A 20719-nucleotide genomic window follows, 5' to 3' on the forward strand; every position below is an offset into this window, starting at 1 on the left:
CACATGCGTATATTCGTGCCCCTCCCCCAACATCGGCCGGGGGAGGGAATTTGGACCTCAGCGTACAGGTCTGGATAACCCCCAGAGCCTCTTCAGCTAATCTCATAGACTCATCATGGAAGTGTCATTTAATTTAAGGGACAACAAATATATTACACAAGTATTGCTACTTTCTATAGTATATTTTGTATCCCATTAATTAATTCATTCATTCATTAATGGAATCTGAAAGGTTGTCTATTAACCAATACGGCCTTCGCTGACATAAACCCCTGCACACCAAATGTAAGTAGAAAAATACTAACGCCAAAAACTAACCATCATATTTACATGTAGGTGGGAATCCAATTAGGTGCGATAAAACATCGGGGAGCGAAAAACAGAAATCTTTCCCTATGTTTCACTAATATATATATATATAAAAATAAGAGTTCAGAGTGCGCTACCAGAAATTACACAGTTTTTTTAAAACACAATGGGGCAGATGTATTAAGCCTGGCGAAGAGATAAACTGGAGATAAAGCCTCAAAGTAATTCCTTTGTGACAAAATGGTCCCATATGTGTTAGGGCAACCGGGTGTGCACTCTCTGGAATCCAAAATCCGATTCAGCTTTTGGATTCCAGAGAGTGCACACCCGGTTGCCCTAACACATATGGGACCATTTTGTCACAAAGGAATTACTTTGAGGCTTTATTCTGTGGTTATTAACCCCCGCATATCAGGGCCTTAAAAAGAACTGGCCGTTGCTCCTTCCCTAGATCACGGGTACAAACAAGCTTCTATGTTGTTTCTTTTTCGATACTGTATTATTGACACAACTCGACCAGTGTATATCACACAAATCGACCAGTGTATATGATAATTGAAGTTGTACAAAGTGCCATTTGGTTATCAAAAATGTTACATATAAGCCCCTGATGAAGTCATTTCCATGACGAAACGCGTTGGGCCTGCTTCACCAAGTGAATAACAGAAACTTGCTGAAATAAAAAAGCTGTTGTATTTCTGCACTTTTATGTATTGCCTATAAGGCTTTTATATTAAATCATATTGTGTTTTAAAAAAACTGTGTAATTTCTGGTAGCGCACTCTGAACTCTTATTTCCTTTTTCATCTCTAAACCTACCTGGGTCCCGCCTAACAGGGGATCCTCAGAGTTGCTGCAACAAAACCGTAGTGCGCGGTATCGGGCACCTCTTTGTCTTTTATATATATATATATATATATATATATATATATATATATATATATATATATATATATATATATATATATATATAGATTGGGGTGATGGCCTGGCACTCCCGTAGCTGGATCCAACTACCCCGGTGCCCTCCAAGTCAGGTAGGTAGGAAGATGGCTGAGGCGCCACTCAAATGTTTTTTTTTCAAGGTGTATAATTAGCAAAAAACAGGACACAAACACACATCCCGTGAAGACATTATCCACGGGTAATTAGATATTATCATTTATTTATTTACTTATTTATTTAATTCATTATTTATTTATTTATTTACAAGGCTGGTATTTGTGTAGTTTGTCGGCGCCCATCGCATCGCATACCATAAGGCATACGATGGTATGCGATGCGACGCGATATCACGCGATATTGTACAATGCCATACAATTTTAAAATTGTATGACATTGTATATGGCATTCAATGCCATACAATGCGATGCGATTAAACATTGTATAAGCACCCTAATGGGTGCTTACAATGTTAAATGCACCCCTCCGCCACCCCCCCCCCCACTATAAACGTGAACCCGAAGCGTGGCGAGCGCAGCGAGCCCGCGAGGAGCGGCGGTACGCGTCCTCCGACCTTTTCATACCCCCACTATCCACGTCAGCGTGGAGTTGAGAATAGAAAGTGTGGTGAGCGCATACCTGTGAAGGCCGCGAGGGGACTCCGATACCTGTGAAGGTATCCGCGTCCGCTCGCCACGCTTCGGGCTCGCTGCGCTCGCCACACTTTCTATTCTCAACTCCATGCCGACGTGGATAGTGGGGGTATGAAAAGGTCGGAGGACTCGTACCGCCGCCCCTTGCTGCGCTCGCCACGCTTCAGGTTCACATTTATAGTGGGGGGGTGGCGTGGGGGCGCATTTAACATTTTAAGCACCCATTATGGTGCTTAAAAGCACCCTATAGGGTGCTTATGCAATCTTTCATCGTATAGGGGGCAAAAATTGCGTCGCATCGCATGCCATCGGGTGCATGGCATGCGATGCGATTAAAACATTGCGCTATGGAAATCTGGGGCGCCGCCAAAATACACAAGTACCACAAGGCTCCTCCAGGGGTAGTGTGTGGAAATCGTTAAAAAAATCTCTAATCGGTGCTTTAGACAGGCAATCAGTGGATGAGGCGCCCTCTAGTGGTAGGAAAGTATCTACTCTGCATCTCAGAAAGTTATGCAAGGCAAGGAACCAATTGCAGTGAGTGGAGTTAAGTAACACATGCCTTACACACACACATACACGCACACACACACACACACACACACAATACATAGATCCGCTATAAATAGACTGCTAATCCTATAGAGAGATCCTATATACTAATACTGTTAATGCTGAATACAAAGCGGATGGAAATGTTCCATGTGCAGGCAGTAAATCCTCTGTAAATCCTGTATAGTGTCTACCACTTGTATATACACAGTAACACCGGCAGCCGCAGCAGCATGGAAATACATTGTTCATTGGAATGACATTTCTATGGAAAATCTAAACTCAAAAAGACAGGGATCCCCATCGCACGTGTAACATCCAGCTTTGGCTCGCTCCTACAGCATGTAACAGCAATCTGTGTGCCAGCTGACCTACACTTCCAGGGATGTGGGAGACCACCCAGATAATGGGGAGTCTCCCACCACCAGTGTGTTTACAACAGTGAGTACGGCTGTAGGAGTTATACTTCAATAAACCATCAACACTGGTTCAGTAGCTGTACTGTCCATAGTGTGAGTCATAAGCTGGTGTGTGACTACAGGGCCGGTGCCACCACTAGGCAGCCTCAGGCATTTGCCTAGGGGGACGGCCACTGGAGGGTGTCATGGGAGCAGCTCCCCCCCCCCCCCCCCCCAGCACACAAACTTACTTTTAGCCATGTGAGCGGTGCCCCCCCCCCCCCCCATCTCAGCGGCGGGCGCTTCGAGCTCCCACCCCTCTACTCGGCAACGGAGGCTCCCCCCTCTGCTTGGCAGCAGCGGCCGCATCCACTCCCCCGGACTCGGCAGCATTGTCCCCCCCGTGAGCAGGTAAGCGGCAGGGTGCCCAATCCCCCCCCCCCCCCTGGGTTTGCATATGGGAACTCCCAGCATTGCATGGGCATTCCCATGAGAACGCTGGGCTTTCCCATGCTAATTGCCCGGGGAGGCAGGTGCGGGGGGTGGGCAGCTGACACCGGTGGATGTCAGCTGCCCACCCTGTCCTTGCACAGGGCACCCGCAAGTCTGAGACACCATAGAGGTTTATCCCCCGCACCCGAGGATTATGAAAATCATCCATTCACATGCCTGCGGATTTTTTTTTTGGGGGGGGGGGCAGTGTCCCTTGGTTGCGAGTCAACCAGAATAAGGGCCACAAATTACTTTATGATGATGCACAGGGGGCCGATCACACTTTTGCATTGGGGCCCCGACGTCCCCACCTAGGTATATAAAGATGATGTCACAGTCACATGTCAGGACACAGGCGGCTGGGGTACGGGTACACGGCCCCACGGATAGGCTTATGTCAGCTAATGTTATTCAAGTACAGCGTATAAACAAGCGATAGGAGAGTCCAAGAGACACCTCACATCATTCTGGCTGCGGTCACATAAACAGGGGGAGCTGGTGCCAGCCTAATGCACTCAACCAGCTGTGAGTGGCAGCATGCCCAGGACACAGCATTGTGAAAAGAGAATGGCATGTAGGCATTATTACACAATACCTGGGCAGCGCCGTGGGTTGGGTTTGGGGGGTAGAGATTATTTGGGAAAGCCGCCTGGAACAGTTCACAGCATTGCGCTGTGTAATATTCAGCACAGTTCAAAATTCAAATAGGGGAGACCCAGCAACTGCCATTCCTAACTGACTCACTGGCAGCGGATGTGGCTCCCTTATTTTAATTTTAGACTGTGTTGCAGCCCCCCTCTGGATCCGCCACTGCTTGTAATGTTGCCCACATTTCTCTTTTGCACAGAGCTTGCCATCTCTAGATGGTGTTGCTTAACAGGAGCCTTCTTATCATATACTGTAGTTCACTGAGACGGATCCAACCGGATCCTTCCCAGAATCCTCTGCGGCAGCTGACCCTGGCGTTCTGCCATCTCTAAGGGCAGCTCTTACTGGGAGAGATATGCTGTGTGACTGTTACTAAACACCGCTAGGCTTGTGTTTAGCGGTGCGGTGTATTGCGTACAAAAAAACAAATGTGTCACGCATCATGACCACAATGTAACTTCCTCCCTCTCCCTTGTCTGCAGTCACCAGGCTCCCTCTCCCTTGTCTGCAGTCACATTAGAAATCAGTTGACAAGGGGCCCAGGAGGTAGAGAGGCTAGGCTATTGAGCAGTAAACTGTTTTAAAATGATGTTTTAAAATTATGTTTCTTGCAGTTATGAATAACTGCAATAGGCCATAGCTGCCTACCCTCCTGCATTCTGCAGGAGACTCCCTGAGATTGCAGCAATCTCCCTCTCTCCCTCATTAGTCTAGCAATCTCCCTCAGGTCACCTAGCCCACATTACACTATTACATCACAGTTACCTCCCCTCCTGCATTCTGCAGGAGACTCCCTGAGATTGCAGCAAACTCCCTCTCTCCCTCATTAGTCTAGCAATCTCCCTCATGTCACCTAGCCCACATTACACTATTACATCACAGTTACCTCCCCTCCTGCATTCTGCAGGAGACTCCCTGAAATTGCAGCAATCTCCCTCTCTCCCTCATTAGTCTAGCAATCTCCCTCATGTCACCTAGCCCACATTACACTGTTACATCATAGTTACCTCCCATTCTGCAGGAGACTCACTGACATACCAGCAATCCCCCTCTCTCCCTCATTAGTCTACCAATCTCCCTCATTTTACCTAGCCCACATTACACTGTTACATTTTTTAGGGAAAAAAGGAATGAGAGATAGATACATTTACATTGAATCATCAGCACCATTTCCCAGCACTTTACCAAGTATAGTATCTCTTACTAACTGCTTTGGGGATCATCTACATTTGTATATAAGTAATTATAAAAGATTGCTCTCAGATGTAGCAGTACACACCCACGCTTCTAGGTGCCACGTTCACAATCTCTTTTCACAATCTCTTTATATATGGAACTAGACACGCCCTTTGGGAGGAGCATGACACGCCCCCTCAGTGGGGCGCTGTGTAAAATTCTACTACCAACTATAATCTCCCTGAAACTAGTTTTCAAAAGTAGGCAAGTATGCAATAGGCATGTAGTGGGTTAAACATACCTTAAGGAAGCATGATCCAATAAGGATGCAAGGGGTGGCAGCGTTAGCTGGGGATACTAGCTGCAGGAAGAAGGAGTCTTCCTCGTTTTCCTGAGTTTCCCGCTCTCCCTCCCCTTTTACCTGATTGTGGATAGGTGTTTACCTGCGTTGGCTGTTTGGCTAGAAAGAACGGCAGGTTAATTGATTTAAGGTCTTCATTAAATGATGATTCAGTGTATATAGTTGTTTTTCTGTGCGCTCACTTCGTTGCCTATAGGCCTTCGCTGGATCACCCGGTCGGGGACAGCGACGCCACCTGGACGGGTGTTGTTAGGGTATTTGATGGTTACGTAGGCCAGTTGTGGGTGGAGCTTAAATCATTAGCCGTTCTTTCTTGGCCACCATTCATTAATTAATAAATTATAATCAAATTAATTGGTTTAAAGTACTTCAATAATAAATACAGCTGACACTTTCTGCCAAACCTAGTCTCCGAGTCTTTATTTCAGGTTTAGCTAAGTAAGTTAAGTAAGTGTTCAACTGCATGCATGCATACACACGGTCACACATGAGTTGCTAGGATGTTTATAAAGTGTGGATTTTGTCACAGTAACACTGTGATTTGGCAAAAGCCAAAAACTGGAATATGTTGTTTTGGTTTTAATTCAATAACTTTATATCTGACATATTGGCGGCGTAATGTTTCACTTCCGTAGAGACGTGGGGTGCTTCATGTTGCTAACTGATGCTACAAAGAAGGTCCTTTAGAACCCACCTGACCAGTGCAATGGGTGCTGAAATGGTGACTCTCCTCCTGTCTTACCTATGGCTTTTGCCTACATAATCTTTCCATGCATCCTGGTATACAATGCTATCTCTAGCTCCGTGCAGATAACAGACTCAATCAGAGTCACTTCAGTGCGTGATGCTTGTATTTCTGTGATATGGAAATGCTGCGGCCCCAGCCGTCTAACATCACACCTCATGTACATTTATAGACTGCAGCAGTAACGCGTGCTAGCACGCCCAGGCATCCGCCTGATGTCAGCTGTGAAGAAGGGGAGAGAAGGGGATGAAAGAGGAACAGACAGAAAAACAGAAGACTACAGACACCCAAACCGTTTCTTTACCGCAAAGAAGTGAGGGTGATAGAGTGACGTTCTGCTGACGCTAGACTGTCAGCTCTTGTGCCACTGCCAAGCAACATTGCTGATCTGTGATCAAGCGATGAAGACAGTGGCCCCGTAGCCACCAGAAATCATACTGGTCTGCCGAGTGCCTTATCTGTGCCTAGTCAGGGTGCCGGTGGGGAGGTGGCACCTATAACACGGAGTGAGTGGCATAGAGTTTTTCATGTCCCCAAAACAGGTCCCACACACATTTAAATACTACAAATAAGTGGTCATGAAAAAGTTAAATTTACCATAAATAAATAAATACACAAACATAATAGAACCAGTACTGCTCTTTATCACATTATGCCACTTCATGGTAATGCTCCTGTCTCTTCTTCCTGGTAGCTGCTCCCTGGTCCAGACTGATTGAGGACTCAGATCCACACACACAGCAAACTTGGTAAAAGAAACTGCTCCACTATTTTACTATTGAACCCTACTGTAAGTTATTTCTGGGTTCCTGGAGGCCAAATTAGGGCCAATGGGCGATAAGCCCTGAGGTTGTGCCAGACCCACACTTTGAAATATGAACTGGTGAAGAGGGTCTCTGAGTTACGGGAGTTTCGATCCTCTCTGAGCTCCCCTGCTTTATGGTTTGGTAGGCGTACAGTAGGGCGGAGTGAAAAAACTGAAATTGAGAAATTCAAAATCGGCTAGTGTGGAAAAGTTGTGACTTGACTTGAATAAGAAACGTGCAAAAGCATTTTGATCTGAGTCAACATCTTCTGTTCTGGCAAGAGGCCTAAAGTTTCACTTTTTAGGTGAAAATGACGAAACCTATGAAGATGCTCCAATCTAGTTATAATTATGTCAGGATGTCTTAGAGTGGTTCATTAATATACTTTAGCTTAGTAAAAGAGAGTATGAGATTGTCCTAGTGCAAAGTGACTGACTGGCGGGAGAAAAAATCCCTAATAATTGACCCATTTTCATGGTCACAATTGTGAATATTGTGTTTTCTCCTGAACGTGTTTATAATAGAAGAAGCACAAATACTCTAAATGGAATTTCAGTGACACTGTGTGAAATATAACACTGCATAATGGCCCTTAATCAGACCTGATCGCAGTACAAATTTGTTCTCAAAATGGGCAAAACAAATGCTGCATTGCAGGTGGGGCAGATGTAACGTGCTGAGAGAGTTAAATTTGGGTGGGGTGTGTTGAAACTGAAATCTAAATTGCAGCGTAAAAATAATGCAGCCGGTATTTACCCTGCACAGAAACAAAATAACTCAACACAAATCTAAAGGTGGCCATACATCTACAGATCGATTGTCAGAATGGGCTGGTTGGAACAAATACCTGGTAATATCTGAATGACAGTTTTTGGCAGTTTTCCAGTATTTCAAAGCAAAGTGCTCTCATCCATTACCAGTATTTTGTTCCAAACAGACAGATCGGACAATAAATCTGTAGATGTATAGCCACATTAACTCCCCCTGCACATGTTACATCTGCCCCACCTGCAGCTGCATTACAGCATATAATTATGCCAAAGATAAGCCAATATATTAACAGTTAAATACAGTAAAGTGCATTATGCTGTAATAAGTATTGCTGATCAATCCTGCCTAGCAGGGCTGTCTTTTTGTATGGGCTTAATGGGCACTTGCCCAGGGGCCACAGGCGTATAAGGGCTCTATTTTGATAGCTGAGGATCCCCTTTTTCCAGGGATACCAGAATTTTGAAAATCGGCCATGGGGAACTGCAGATATCCAACTTCAAAGCAGCAGTCCACATCCGACCTGTTAATTACAATTTCCAGTCATATTTCTCAGGTTCTCTCTGACACTAGCGGCTTGTCTCTATCATGCCCAGAACCAGAGATATCCGCCTTCAAGCAGCCGGTCCCTGCTCCAGCTCCAAACGTCTGATGTACAGTTTTATATTTTTGTCAATGGATTGCTCTGGCTCCTGATCTCTGATACCCAAGTTCCCAGCACCTCCTGAAAGTTGGGACTCTAGGTTTTCATACTATTAAAGGCTAAGAAATCTATTTCCAGATAATGGCGATATCTGCAGTCAAACAAGCTGCCCTTCCACCGGAAAATGACGAATATTAAGCCCACTCCATTATCCAACCGTCCCCTGTGTATAAAACACCCCCTACCTCCCTGGAAGTCATTTACAAGGGACCCTTCATACAGCTCAGTGCCCCCTTCCACATGTTAGTGTTCTCCCTCCCACCAGCTGTGCAGTAAAGGAGTAATTAGCAGAAGTTACTGCTCCAGGTCCTACATGTTGAATGGAAGATAGAGCACCCCCTGCCACCCGTGGGACATCAAAGCTGCTGCTTATACCACCCCCCACGCCTAGGAGGGGAGAATGGGTAAGGGCCCCAGTGCATTGCTTTGCCCAGGTGCCCACACTGCTGTTAAGACGGCCCTGCTGCCTAGAAATGAACACAGTGATTGGCATATATGTACTGCTTGACACCACTCATAGAATGATTAACCTGTTATTTTTTTGAATCAATGTATTTGTTTATTTATTTATTTACAGTTTCTTATATAGCGCAGCAGATTCCTTTACGCTTTACAATAGTAGACAGTGATAAAACAAACTGGGTAACAACAGACAGACTTGGGGGTTAGAGGGCCCTGCTGCAAGCTTACAATTTATTACATCATAATACACTTCAACGTATTTAACAGTTAATATATTGGCTTATCTTTGGCATAATTATATGCTGTAATGCAGCCCAATCATGTTCCCAGTATAGGGGATGCAACACTGCTTTTTCTGTCAATAAACAGAAGTGATATGTAAAATGATACATTAGACAGTTTACACTGTTACTTGTAATACTTATTGTAACAGTTACTGTTTTTCAATAACAGACTGCAACAGTTATTTCTTATTTATATACACAGGATTGTCTATCTTTGTATATGCACTGCAAAGAGAGCAGCATAAATCCAATTTCATGTATTTCAGTGACACTGTGTGAAATATAACACTGCATAATGGCCCTTAATCAGACCTGATCGCAGTACAAATTTGTTCTCAAAATGGGCAAAAAAATGCTGGACTGCAGGTGGGGCAGATGTAACATGTGCAGAGAGATTTAAGGTGGCCATACATCTACAGATTTATTGTCCGATCTGTCTGGTTGGAACAAAATCCTGGTAAAAGATGAGAGCAAATGACAGTTGACCATTTGCTTTGAAATGCTGAAAAACTGTCATTCAGATATTACCAGGATTTTGTTCCAACCGGCCCAATCTGACAATCGATCTGTAGATGTATGGCCACCTTTAGATTTGTGTGAGTTATTTTGTTTCTGTGCAAGGTAAATACCGGCTGCATTATTTTTACACTGTAATTTAGATTTCAGTTTCAACACACCCCACCCAAATTTAACTCTCTCAGCACGTTACATCTGCCCCACCTGCAATGCAGCATTTGTTTTGCCCATTTTGAGAACAAATTTGTACTGGGATCAGGTCTGATTAAGGGCTATTATGCAGTGTTATATTTCACACAGTGTCACCGAAATTCCATTTAGAGTATTTGTGCTTCTTCTATTATAAACACGTTCAGGAGAAAACACACAATATTCACAATTGTGACCATGAAAATGGGTCAATTATTAGGGATTTTTTCTCCCACCAAAGTCATTCACTTTGCACTAGGACAAGCTCATACTCTCTTTTACTATGCTAAAGTATATTAATGAACCACTCTAAGACATCCTGACATAATTTTAACTAGATCGGAGCATCTTCATAGGTTTCGTCATTTTCACCCAAAAAGTGAAACTTTAGGCCTCTTGCCAGAACAGAAGATGTTGACTCAGATCAAAACGCTTTTGCACGTTTCTTATTCAAGTCAAGTCACAACTTTTCCACACTAGCCGATTTTGAATTTCTCAATTTCAGTTTTTTCACTCCGCCCTAGCGTACAGCCCCAGAAGTCCATCTATCACAAAGGACATCTCATCTAAGTTACACCAGCATTACTACCGCCAGTATAAGTACCCAATAAAAGGCAGGTGTGATGCTTAGTACATAGCACCTCTTCTACTAGGATAGCAGCTATCTGTAATAACTGAACTCATGACCTTGTCCATAAACTCAAGGACAAGCTGTGCATGATTTCCAGATTTCCTGTTCTGGCTATCCCTGGTGAAGGGGGAGACGCCCCAAGTGGGCTACGATATGGCTGCAGATGGCATGTGCTGTGTCTGTGCTGGAATCTGCATGGTTGGTCAGCAGTAAAAAGGTCCTCTGTATATTATGCACCTCTGTATATTATGCACCTCTGTATATTATGCACCTCTGTGTACTATGCCCCTCTGTATATTATACACCTCTGTATATTATGCACCTCTGTATATTATGCACCTCTGTATATTATGCATCTCTGTATCTCACCTCTGTGTACTATGCACCTCTGTATTATCATTTACCTCTGTATTATACACCTGTGTATTAATTATATACTTCTGTGAACTATGCACTAGAAATGTGCACCGGGCACTTTTTCGTGTTCCGTGAAACACATTTTGGGTCTGTATCTCGGGCAGTGTTTTGATCTGGATCTGTTCCAAAACACACCATTTTTGTGTTTCGTGTTTTTCGTGTTTTGTGTATTGTGTTTTGGGTTCTTATTTAAAAAAAAAAAAAAAACCTGCTAAAATTGCAGAATTTTTTTTTTTTTTTGCTCCTACGCTATTTCTAACCTCAATAACATTCATTTCCACTAATTTCCAGTATATTCTGAACACCTCATACCTCACAATATTGTTTTTAGGGCAAAAGGTTGCACCGAGGTAGCTGGATAACTATGCTAAGCCACACAAGTTGGTGGCACAAACACGTGGCTCATCTAGGAGTGGCACTGCAGCAGCAGACAGGATGGCAGTTTGAAAAACTAGGCCCCAAAAAGCACATAATGGCAAAAAAAAGGTGCAAGATGGAATTATTTTTGGGCCCTCCCACCCGCCTTATGTTGTGTAAATAGGACATGCACAATTTAACAAACCAATCATTTCAGTGACAGGGTCTGCCACACGACTGTGGCTGAAATGATTGGTTTGTTTGGGACCCACAAGAAAACAAGCAAGTCACCTCTCCCTGCACAAACTGGCTCTATAGAGGCAAGATGTCGTCCTCATGCTTATCCTTATCCAATTAAATTTGATGAACATCATCTTCTGCACATTTTGCGGAAGCAACCTTCTACACTGCTCACTGACCAGGTTCCCCGCTGCACTAAAAACTCTTTGAAAGTACACACTGGAGGAGGGACAACTCAGGTAAAATAGAGCCAGTTTGACTTTGTACAGGGGCTTCCAAACTGCCTTTTTTGTCCTGCCAGTACAGGTAAGGACTGTCTGACATGTCTACTTGGATGCTGTCACCAAAGTAATCCTCCACCACAGTGATGGGAAGATCCGGCATCGTAACCACCAACACCCTTTGACTCTCCTTGGGGATTTGTGTTAAAATGTCTTTAGGAGGGTGTGGTTGTTTGCATTTGCTGCCGGCGGTGTGTGCTGTGCTCGGTCCTGTGCCCATAATACACGTCTAGCATGGACGTAGTAACTGATACCAGCTTCCTAACAAAGGACATTGGGAAGAATATCAAATTTACAACCACCAATGGATGCTTTCAGGGCGTGCCAATGAGTATTGATGCGAGCCGTACAATCACTTTAAGAAAAGTTAAGGATTTAGCAACTGGGAAAGAAGTGCCTGGAATAAAAATCCTCTTTGGGCACGCCATTCTGAAAGTGGAACCAAGAAGATTCATCTGGTCCTTCTAGTCAAGAGCCAGAAAATACAGCTAATGAAAGAGATAAAACCTTATCACAAGAGAGCGTTGAAGATGCTGGGAAACCTGCCGGGGAAGTGAGAGATCCTGATCTACCTGCACCGCATGGGATGCACGACAGTATCCTACAGGCCAATAAACGGGCAGTTGAGGATGAAGATGCAGACCATGTTGTGATAGACCAGTTTCCTTGCAATTCGACATCTACAGAGCCAGAGAGTCCTGAGCTTAGGTGCAGTGGGACTGAACTTGTGTCGCCATGGAAAGTTGTGCTGGCTGCAGATGGCTATGAAAAGATGCGATTATCTTTTTGATGTCCTTCTCTTGGGGCCTGGAGTTTTCAGAAATGGGCTACAGATGGCGCTTGAAGACAAAAGTATTCTAAAGGTGGTCTGTCGCTGGCTGGGGTGGTTCTGCAATGTCTTTGATACACAGGTAGGAGATGTATACCTGTTCTTCATGGAAACCGGGGTCTTCCTTCCTAATCGTACGTGTTCACTTAAGGAATGTTTGACTGGACATCTCAAGATGCCACCTTCATAGGTTTCATCCCTGACTTACAAGCAAACTTTAATAAAGGATAACCCCAAAATATGGCTTGATCGTCAAATGTCTCCACATTTGCTGAAAGTATTGGCTCTGGAAGTCTGCCATGTTAGCTGATTTACATTATTGGTTTATGGGTAGTTAAATACATATAGCCAAGGAGCAATGGATGATTTGGGCAGCACTGAGATCTGCTCTGAGCTTCCAAAAGAAATTGTTTTCCAGCAAGTTAGGCGAACGGAAGCAATACACGAATACATTGTCAATGGCCAAGGGTTTCTTACACGGGTCAATAAGAGAAGCCAATGAATGGAATAGCTGCACTGCAGAGTTGCAAAGGAGCGGAACCTACTGGCCAGACATAACCCCCCTTCCTTATTTTATCCCCTTTTGTATATGCACTTGAGTCAGGTGCATCCCCGCTCCTTTGCCTATGTCGTTGGTGGCTGTGTAGGCTTGAAAGGCATTTTGCTGCTCCTCCATCCTCCGCAGCATATAGAGGGTGGAGTTCCAGCGCATCACAACCTCTTGTTTGAGGTGATAGCAGGGCAGGTTGAGGTGTTTTTGCTGCCGCTCCAGCCTTCGACAGGCAGTGGCAGAATGGCAAAAGTGTCCAGCAATTTTGCGGGCCGCCACAAGCATCTCCTGAATGCTCCTGTCACTTTTTAGGTTGTCCTCTGACGGCGTTTGGTTGTGTGATGCAGGGTGAGAGCGACAGCGGCGGGCTCCCGGAATAATATTCGGAATATCTTCACCTGCATTACAGTGTGTCTGTGAATGTGACACAGTCATGTACATGTTATCTGTGCTTAAGGTACAGTGCATTAACACTGCAGAAAGGCTTCCCAGAGATACCTGTAACACTCTATCTAAGTGTGATTCAGTAGAAGGACAGGTGTGAGAAGAAGCCGCCATTTTGAATCCTTGTCTGGCATGTCCCGTTAGGGGTTCCTTGTGGATCTGCCTGAGGCCCGGAGGTTATGGTGTCACAGTCTGGAGGAGACTGAAGAGTAGCAGGTTTAATATAAGCCTTTCTCATAGAAGAAGCACCGTAAGATAAGGCCAGCTAGGGAAACTGCAGAGCAGGAGACACCTGGGTAACTGGGATGGAGTTCATAGAGGATGGAGAGGACTTGTCCGAGAACCTTAACCAGATGACTGGACAGGATCCTGAAGAAGACTTGTCCGGGAACCTTAAACAGATGACTGGACTGGATCGTGAAGCAGAAGACTTGTCCGGGAACCTTTACCAGAGGACTGGTAACTGACAGCAGGAGTGAGTGACTGGGAGCGAGTGACTGGCAGCCGGTGCCGGCACAAACAGCAGGTGCAGGTTACTAGCAGCAGATGTAGGTGACTGTCAGTGGGTGCAGGTAACTGGCAGTGAGCGCAGGTAACTGTCAGCAGATGTAGATGACTGTCAGCAGGTGCAGGTAACTGGCAGCTGGTAACTGGCAGCAGATGTGGATAACTGTCAGCAGGTGCAGGTAACTGGCAGTGAGTACAGGTAACTGGCGGCAGATGTAGATGACTGTCAGCAGGTGCAGGTAACTGGCAGCTGGTAACTGGCAGCAGATGTGGATAACTGGCAGCAGGTGCAGGTAACTGGCAGTGAGTGCAGGTAACTGGCGGCAGATGTAGATGACTGTCAGCAGGTGCAGGTAACTGGCAGCATGTGCAGGTAACTGGCAGTGGATGTAGATAACTGCCAGCAGGAGCAGGTATCCAGGTAACAAGTGCTGGGTAACAGGTGCTGGACTGCAGGTAATGAGTGCAGGATACAGGTGCTGGATTCCAGGTAACAAGAGCTGGGAAACAGGAACACTAAAGAGCATAAGCTGGAGCACAGGTTGAAGCTTCCTCCCAAGTGATTGACAACAAAGCACTGGCATCTGTATTCCCCAGAGAGATCAGCTTTATCCCCCTGGGCTGATCCTAATTGGTGGAGCTGAACTGAGGACTGGCACTATTGGCCGGCTACAACAACATGGCGGCGCCCGGACAGGAGACCTTTTCCTAAACCCCTGCCAGGAGCGCACGCCGGAGGCCCCAGGAAGATGGTCGCGGCCGGGAGGACTAGGATGCCGTGCTCCCCGTCCTGCACCTGGACGGACAGCCAGCAGGCACCGCTACCGGAGTGGAACAGGTGAGCGGCGCGCCGCAGCACCGGCCGTGATATGGAACTTGTGATTTCAGTATATGGTGCAATATTTAGATTAGCGCAGGGTTCCATTAAAATAAAATTGGCCTTGCCTTAGTTTAAATCTGGGTCTGCTATTGTGATATGTCATCACCATCAGCAGCATCCTCTTCCTCCTCCTCATCAACTTCCTCCTCAGCGCCAGCTACATCAATTTCCTCCTCCTGGTGTACAACATTGACAACTTCAAAATCAGGAGCTGGACTGTGGGTGATCCTTCCAGCATATGCAGGGGACGTACTGCAGATGGTGGAAGGAGCCACCACTTCCCGTACAGTGATGGGACTCTTGGACTCTTCTTGGGGATTTGTTATACCGTGTCTTTTAGAAGGCTGAGTTGTTTGCTGTCTTTTTGTTGACAGCTTAACTCTCTTTACATTTCTAGAGGGGGGGAAAGGAGAATGAGGAGGAGGGCTGTGATCGTCGTGTGAAGCTGGACCACTAGTCAAGAACATAGGCCAGGCCCTTAGCCATTCCTTGCCACTCCGTGTGGTAAATGGCATATTGGCAAGCTTACGTTTCTCCTCCAAGGATTTACATTTTTTTTTTTTAAACGTACTCAACTTTGCCTTTTTGGATTTCACACGCCCTTGACGATGATATTGGGAATCGGCATTGGCAGAATGCGTTGATGGCATTTCAACATCATGTTCTATGTCTTGACTAGTGGCAGCAGCTTCAGCACTTGGAGGAGGTGGTTTTTGTACTATTGGAGAATCCATATTTTGGTTCTCCATTACCTTTCTGGAGTACAGCCACACAGCAACAGAGACACAGAAAAATTGAAAAGGATAATTATTTACGTCAGTAACCCTTATTGTTAAAAAAAAATAATTATATATTATTTTGCAGCACGGATGTGCGGTGTGCACACAGGTGAGTTGAGACTTGTACTACCCTGGCCTGTCCCAAATAACAGTCACACAGCAGCAGACACAGAAAAATTGAAAAGGATTTTAGGGAATTTATATTAGTCAGTACACCTTATTGTCCAAAAAAATTAGATTGATTATTTTGCAGCACCGATTATTTTGCAGCACCGGTGTGCACACAGGTGAGGTGAGACTCCCAGCTAACAGTCACACAGCAGCAGACACAGAAAATTGAAAAGGATTATTAGGAAGTCAGTAACCCCTTTATTACTGTAAAAGAAAAATGATATTTTGAAATTTGCATCGACATGCGGCCTGCACAGGTGAGGTGAGACTTGTAGTACCCTGTTCCAGCTTAGTCACACAGCAGCAGACACAGGGAAATTGAAAAGGGTTATTATTAAGGAATTTGGTGGTAGGGGCTGGGAGTGGGACTAGAGGACAGGTAAATCAATCTATATGAGGCACAGGCACAGACTGCAAGGATAAATCTCTTATATATTTAGCCAGATCTGTCACTCATCCCCTGTGTATATAACGTTCCCGCCCAGCGGGATACACAACCCCGCCCCCCCTAGGGAAAAGACCAGTGTTCTATTTGTATAACGTTCCCGCCCAGCGGGATACACAAACCCGCCCCCCCCCCCTAGGGAAAAGACCAGTGTTCTACACACCCCACCCCCTTGACATCACCTCCCCCCACCCAGCCAGGGCTACAGTACACGCCCACCACCCACCATTACTCCACAGCCACCAGGTGAGCGGCAGATCTGCCAGCAAACCCCTCCCCCCCCAGCACCCCCGCGACCCCCCCCCCCCAGCACCCCCCCAGACCCCCGCGACCTCCCCTCCCGCGATTTGTGGGCCCCCCGCGATGAATCACCTAGTATATAATATAAAACAAAGACTCTGTCAATGTACCACCACATTACACTACACTACACTAACACAGTCATACTCAGCAGGTTGTCACTATCAGCAGTATAGAACTAGTACACCACACAGGTTGCACAGAGGAGAGTGAGCACGCAGGCGGGCGCCAGGGAAGACACCCAGACGTGCACACTGTTCAATCTCCTAGACTGAGGTGAACATGGTGCCCACCTGGCCGTCCTTATATACATATAGTGATATTGTCCGGATCTCGCAAGATCCGACAGCAGGATCTCACGGGCGCCGGAAAGGCTCCTGAATACGTTCGGATAGGGGGGTGTTCAGATTCCGCTCATCTCTACTATGCACCTCTGTTTATAATGCACCTCTGTGTATTATACACCCCAGTTGCCCGGAGGCAAGATAACTATTGGTGCCCCCCTCTGCACATACACCCTTATATGAATATATGTACACTATGGGGTTTATTCTGGTTCACTCGCAAAGGCACATTCACTCTGTAATGGACAATACCATGTGCACTGCAGGGGGGCAGATGTAACATGTGCAGAGAGATTTAGATTTGGGTGGGTTATTTTGTTTCTGTGCAGGGAAAATACTGACTGCTTTATTTTTACACTGCAATATAGATCTCACTTTGAAGAAAAACCCCACCCAAATCTAATTCTCTCTGCACAAGTAACATCTGCCCCACCAGCAGTGCACATGGTTTTGTCCATTTGAGAAGGAATTTGCCTTTGCGAGTGAAGTAGAATAAGGGCCTATGTATGTGTGCATGTATGTAAGGTGTCTGCATCTAGTAGAACAGGTCATACTGTTAAGCTGGCCATACATCAGAAAGATCGATCTTAAGATCGATTGCGCTCATGATTGTGTACAATTTCCCTTGAAATCCCCGGCAGTCCTTGGTGGTTTTTGGACACACAATCTACACACAATCGATCATACAATCAATCATACAATCCATCTACTGCATGATTGTGTACACAAGATGTGCACACAATCTGCATACAATCCATCTTACAATCAGTCATACAATCCATCTGCTGATTGATTGTATGATTATGTACATAAGATGTGCACACAATCTGCATACAATCCATCTTACAATCAGTTGAGATTGTATGATTGGGTACAATATCTTTCTGATGTATGGCCACCTTTAGGTTCTAATACAGAGTGTGCCATCTATGGTCCTGCTAGGAGGGGAAGTCAGCCACAGAAGGGATATTGATGGCTTTCAAATAACTGATTCAGACTTGCAGGGGAGGAGAGGTGCCCCATTGGGAGCAGGAGCCCAGTGGCAGATGACTCCATTGTCTCCCGGAGTTATGCCTCATGCGCTATTCTCTGCCCATGTGCTTTCTCCCTGTGGGGAACCTGGACACACTTCCGCAGAATTTTGGCACTTGCAGATCCGGGGTGCGCTCTTGCCCCCCTCCCCCGGGTGAGAGCGGCCTGCGCCTGACTGCTGCTCGCACACATTTGTCAGGGTCAGTGGAAGAGCATCTGCATTATAATGTGTCAAATCCATGGTAATCCTTTCTAGGTTGCCAGCTCGTCTGATGGATTGTGCTCGGGGGATCACGGCCGGACACTTTCAGATCAATGTCAACAAGCAAACCGGGGGCTTCGCCACCCTCTCCATAATCTCCTGCGTGTGCGAGGATAATGGGAGCGGGGTGATTTCACTGCGTGGCCTGCAGCCATATTTATCATAAGGCCAAAGAGCAACGTGGTGTTTTTCCCTATTTACTAAAGGGTTAACTGCCCACTTCAGCAGCCTTAAGAGGTATTGCATCTCACCTTAGAGAAAGATAAATCGGGCAACATTATCTTTCTCATGAGAATTGGCTCTCCCGCCAATCAGCTCATTTTTTCCATGTGTCGACCGTTCTATGTCAGTCTTTTTCTTGCGTCAACCTTTTGCCACTATTGACTGTCTACATAGACATTGTGTGTGAGCCGCTTCACACCCCAAAGTCACACCGCTCACAGAAAATATAAAGGGATTAGGGGGAAGTGAAGGTAAATAATGGAACTGTACTAAACTGTTTAGCTAAAAGGCAGAACATCACAGAAGCTTGGGAAAGGCCTTAAAAGAGGACATTTATTATATTCTGCACTTGGACAAATATAAACAAAAATAGCGTTTGACAACTTTTCATGGTCTATCACACTTGTGCATTACAGCGGACATTTTTATGGAGCTGCCAAAATTGTATATTTCTCCTTAAGACGCCCACAGGCCACACTCACTCACCCCCCACCCCCCCCCCCCCCCCCCCCCCCGAGCCTAGGGCAACACACAGAGTCGTCTGAGCCGGGGGAAGCGGGTTGTGGGTCTGTACAAAGTGCGGACTGTCTGGGAATTGTACATTACAACACAGAAATTCTGATTCTGCAACTGGGAGAATGAATGATCTGGGGGGGATCGAGGTGGGAGATGTAATAAGAGCAAAGTTACATGGGGGGGGGGGTGTGAGGAGCGTGAAAATAGCAGCAGAGGGTGGGTGGCGGGTGCTTAATTAATTAGAGATATTTATATATGCACAGTGTCTAGGTCAGATGGGTGATTTATATATATACACAATATATAGTCTATCCTATTTGCCTCTTTGCGATTCCCCTACACTTACACCAGCTGGGGACATTTCTGTTCCGCCACTGCACTTTGGCCCCTGCAGTGGGAACCAGTGGACGTGTTGGTTATTGAGAGATGATTGATGCTGTACAAATTCACAAGCCGGCCGATTATTGCGCAATGGTGAGTGAGTTGTGTATGGATTTGCAGGTGGACAGCGATCTTTTTCGTGAGTCACGTGCGGACTCGCACAGGGCGGGATAACACTCTGGGGGAGATTCTCTAAGAATCTCCGCCACCCTTCGCAATTATAATTATCGCATATGCTCTAACATATGCAATAATTATAGCCATAGGCGTGCGCACGGGGGGTGCCAGGGGTGCCCAGGCACCCCCTAATGGCCACCATCCCTAATGACCAGTAGTGCCATTTGCACGGAGCGCCCGCCGGCTGCAGTGAGTGAGGCACTTGATGGAGCCGCCTGGTACAGCTCCGGCATTTCATCCCACAACGAGCAGCGGCCGCACAGCGTCACATACATTGCTGTGTATATCCCCGCCCCCTGCTGAGAGTCGACTCCACTTCCCAAGCGTGACATCAGGGGCGGGGCTACACAGCGCTCACACTGCCAGGCAGCACAGGGAAGGCCCCAGCTGCATCAGCATGGAGAGATAGGAGGGGAGGAATATGGAGGAAATTCTGATCTACACAGTGAGTGTGCAATGTGAGGAGGTAGGAGGAAAGGTCACTGTAGTGTGTGTATATGTGACTCTCTTCATGTATGTGTGTGACTATGTATTTTTGTGTGTACAAGTATCTGACTGTATGTGTGTGAATAACTGTGTATGAGACATGTGTTTGTGTGCTTTTGTGTAACTATTTATTTAAATTGTATATATGTATGACTGTATATCATATGTGTGTGTGACACTATGTAAGTTTATATTTGTGTACCTATGGGCAGAATCAGATGAACCAATAGCAAAATGTAATATTGCCAAATTAACCTTTTGAAAATAGAACAAACCTTTTCTTTGTAGCCCCTTCCCAATCCACGGACCCACGGACTAACATGGCTGGCTAACATGGGGGTGGGGCTTGGTGACATCAGCCTCATCCCGCCCCGAAACTACATAATGTGTAATGCGCATTACGGTGTTTGGGATAATGTGCTTGTATTGATGCTCAGTAGGCGGTGATAGACACGCCCAGTAGG

General features: G+C 45.8%; 1 pseudogene; it reads left to right on the forward strand.

The window, feature by feature from the left end:
• Positions 1 to 12164: 12164 nt before the first annotated feature.
• On the forward strand, positions 12165 to 13261 carry LOC146073339 (piRNA biogenesis protein EXD1 pseudogene; annotated as a pseudogene).
• The last annotated feature ends 7458 nt before the right edge of the window (positions 13262 to 20719 follow it).

The sequence above is a fragment of the Crinia signifera genome, chromosome 4 (genome assembly GCF_055691185.1).
Source record: "Crinia signifera chromosome 4, ASM5569118v1, whole genome shotgun sequence".
Classification (NCBI taxonomy): domain Eukaryota; kingdom Metazoa; phylum Chordata; class Amphibia; order Anura; family Myobatrachidae; genus Crinia; species Crinia signifera.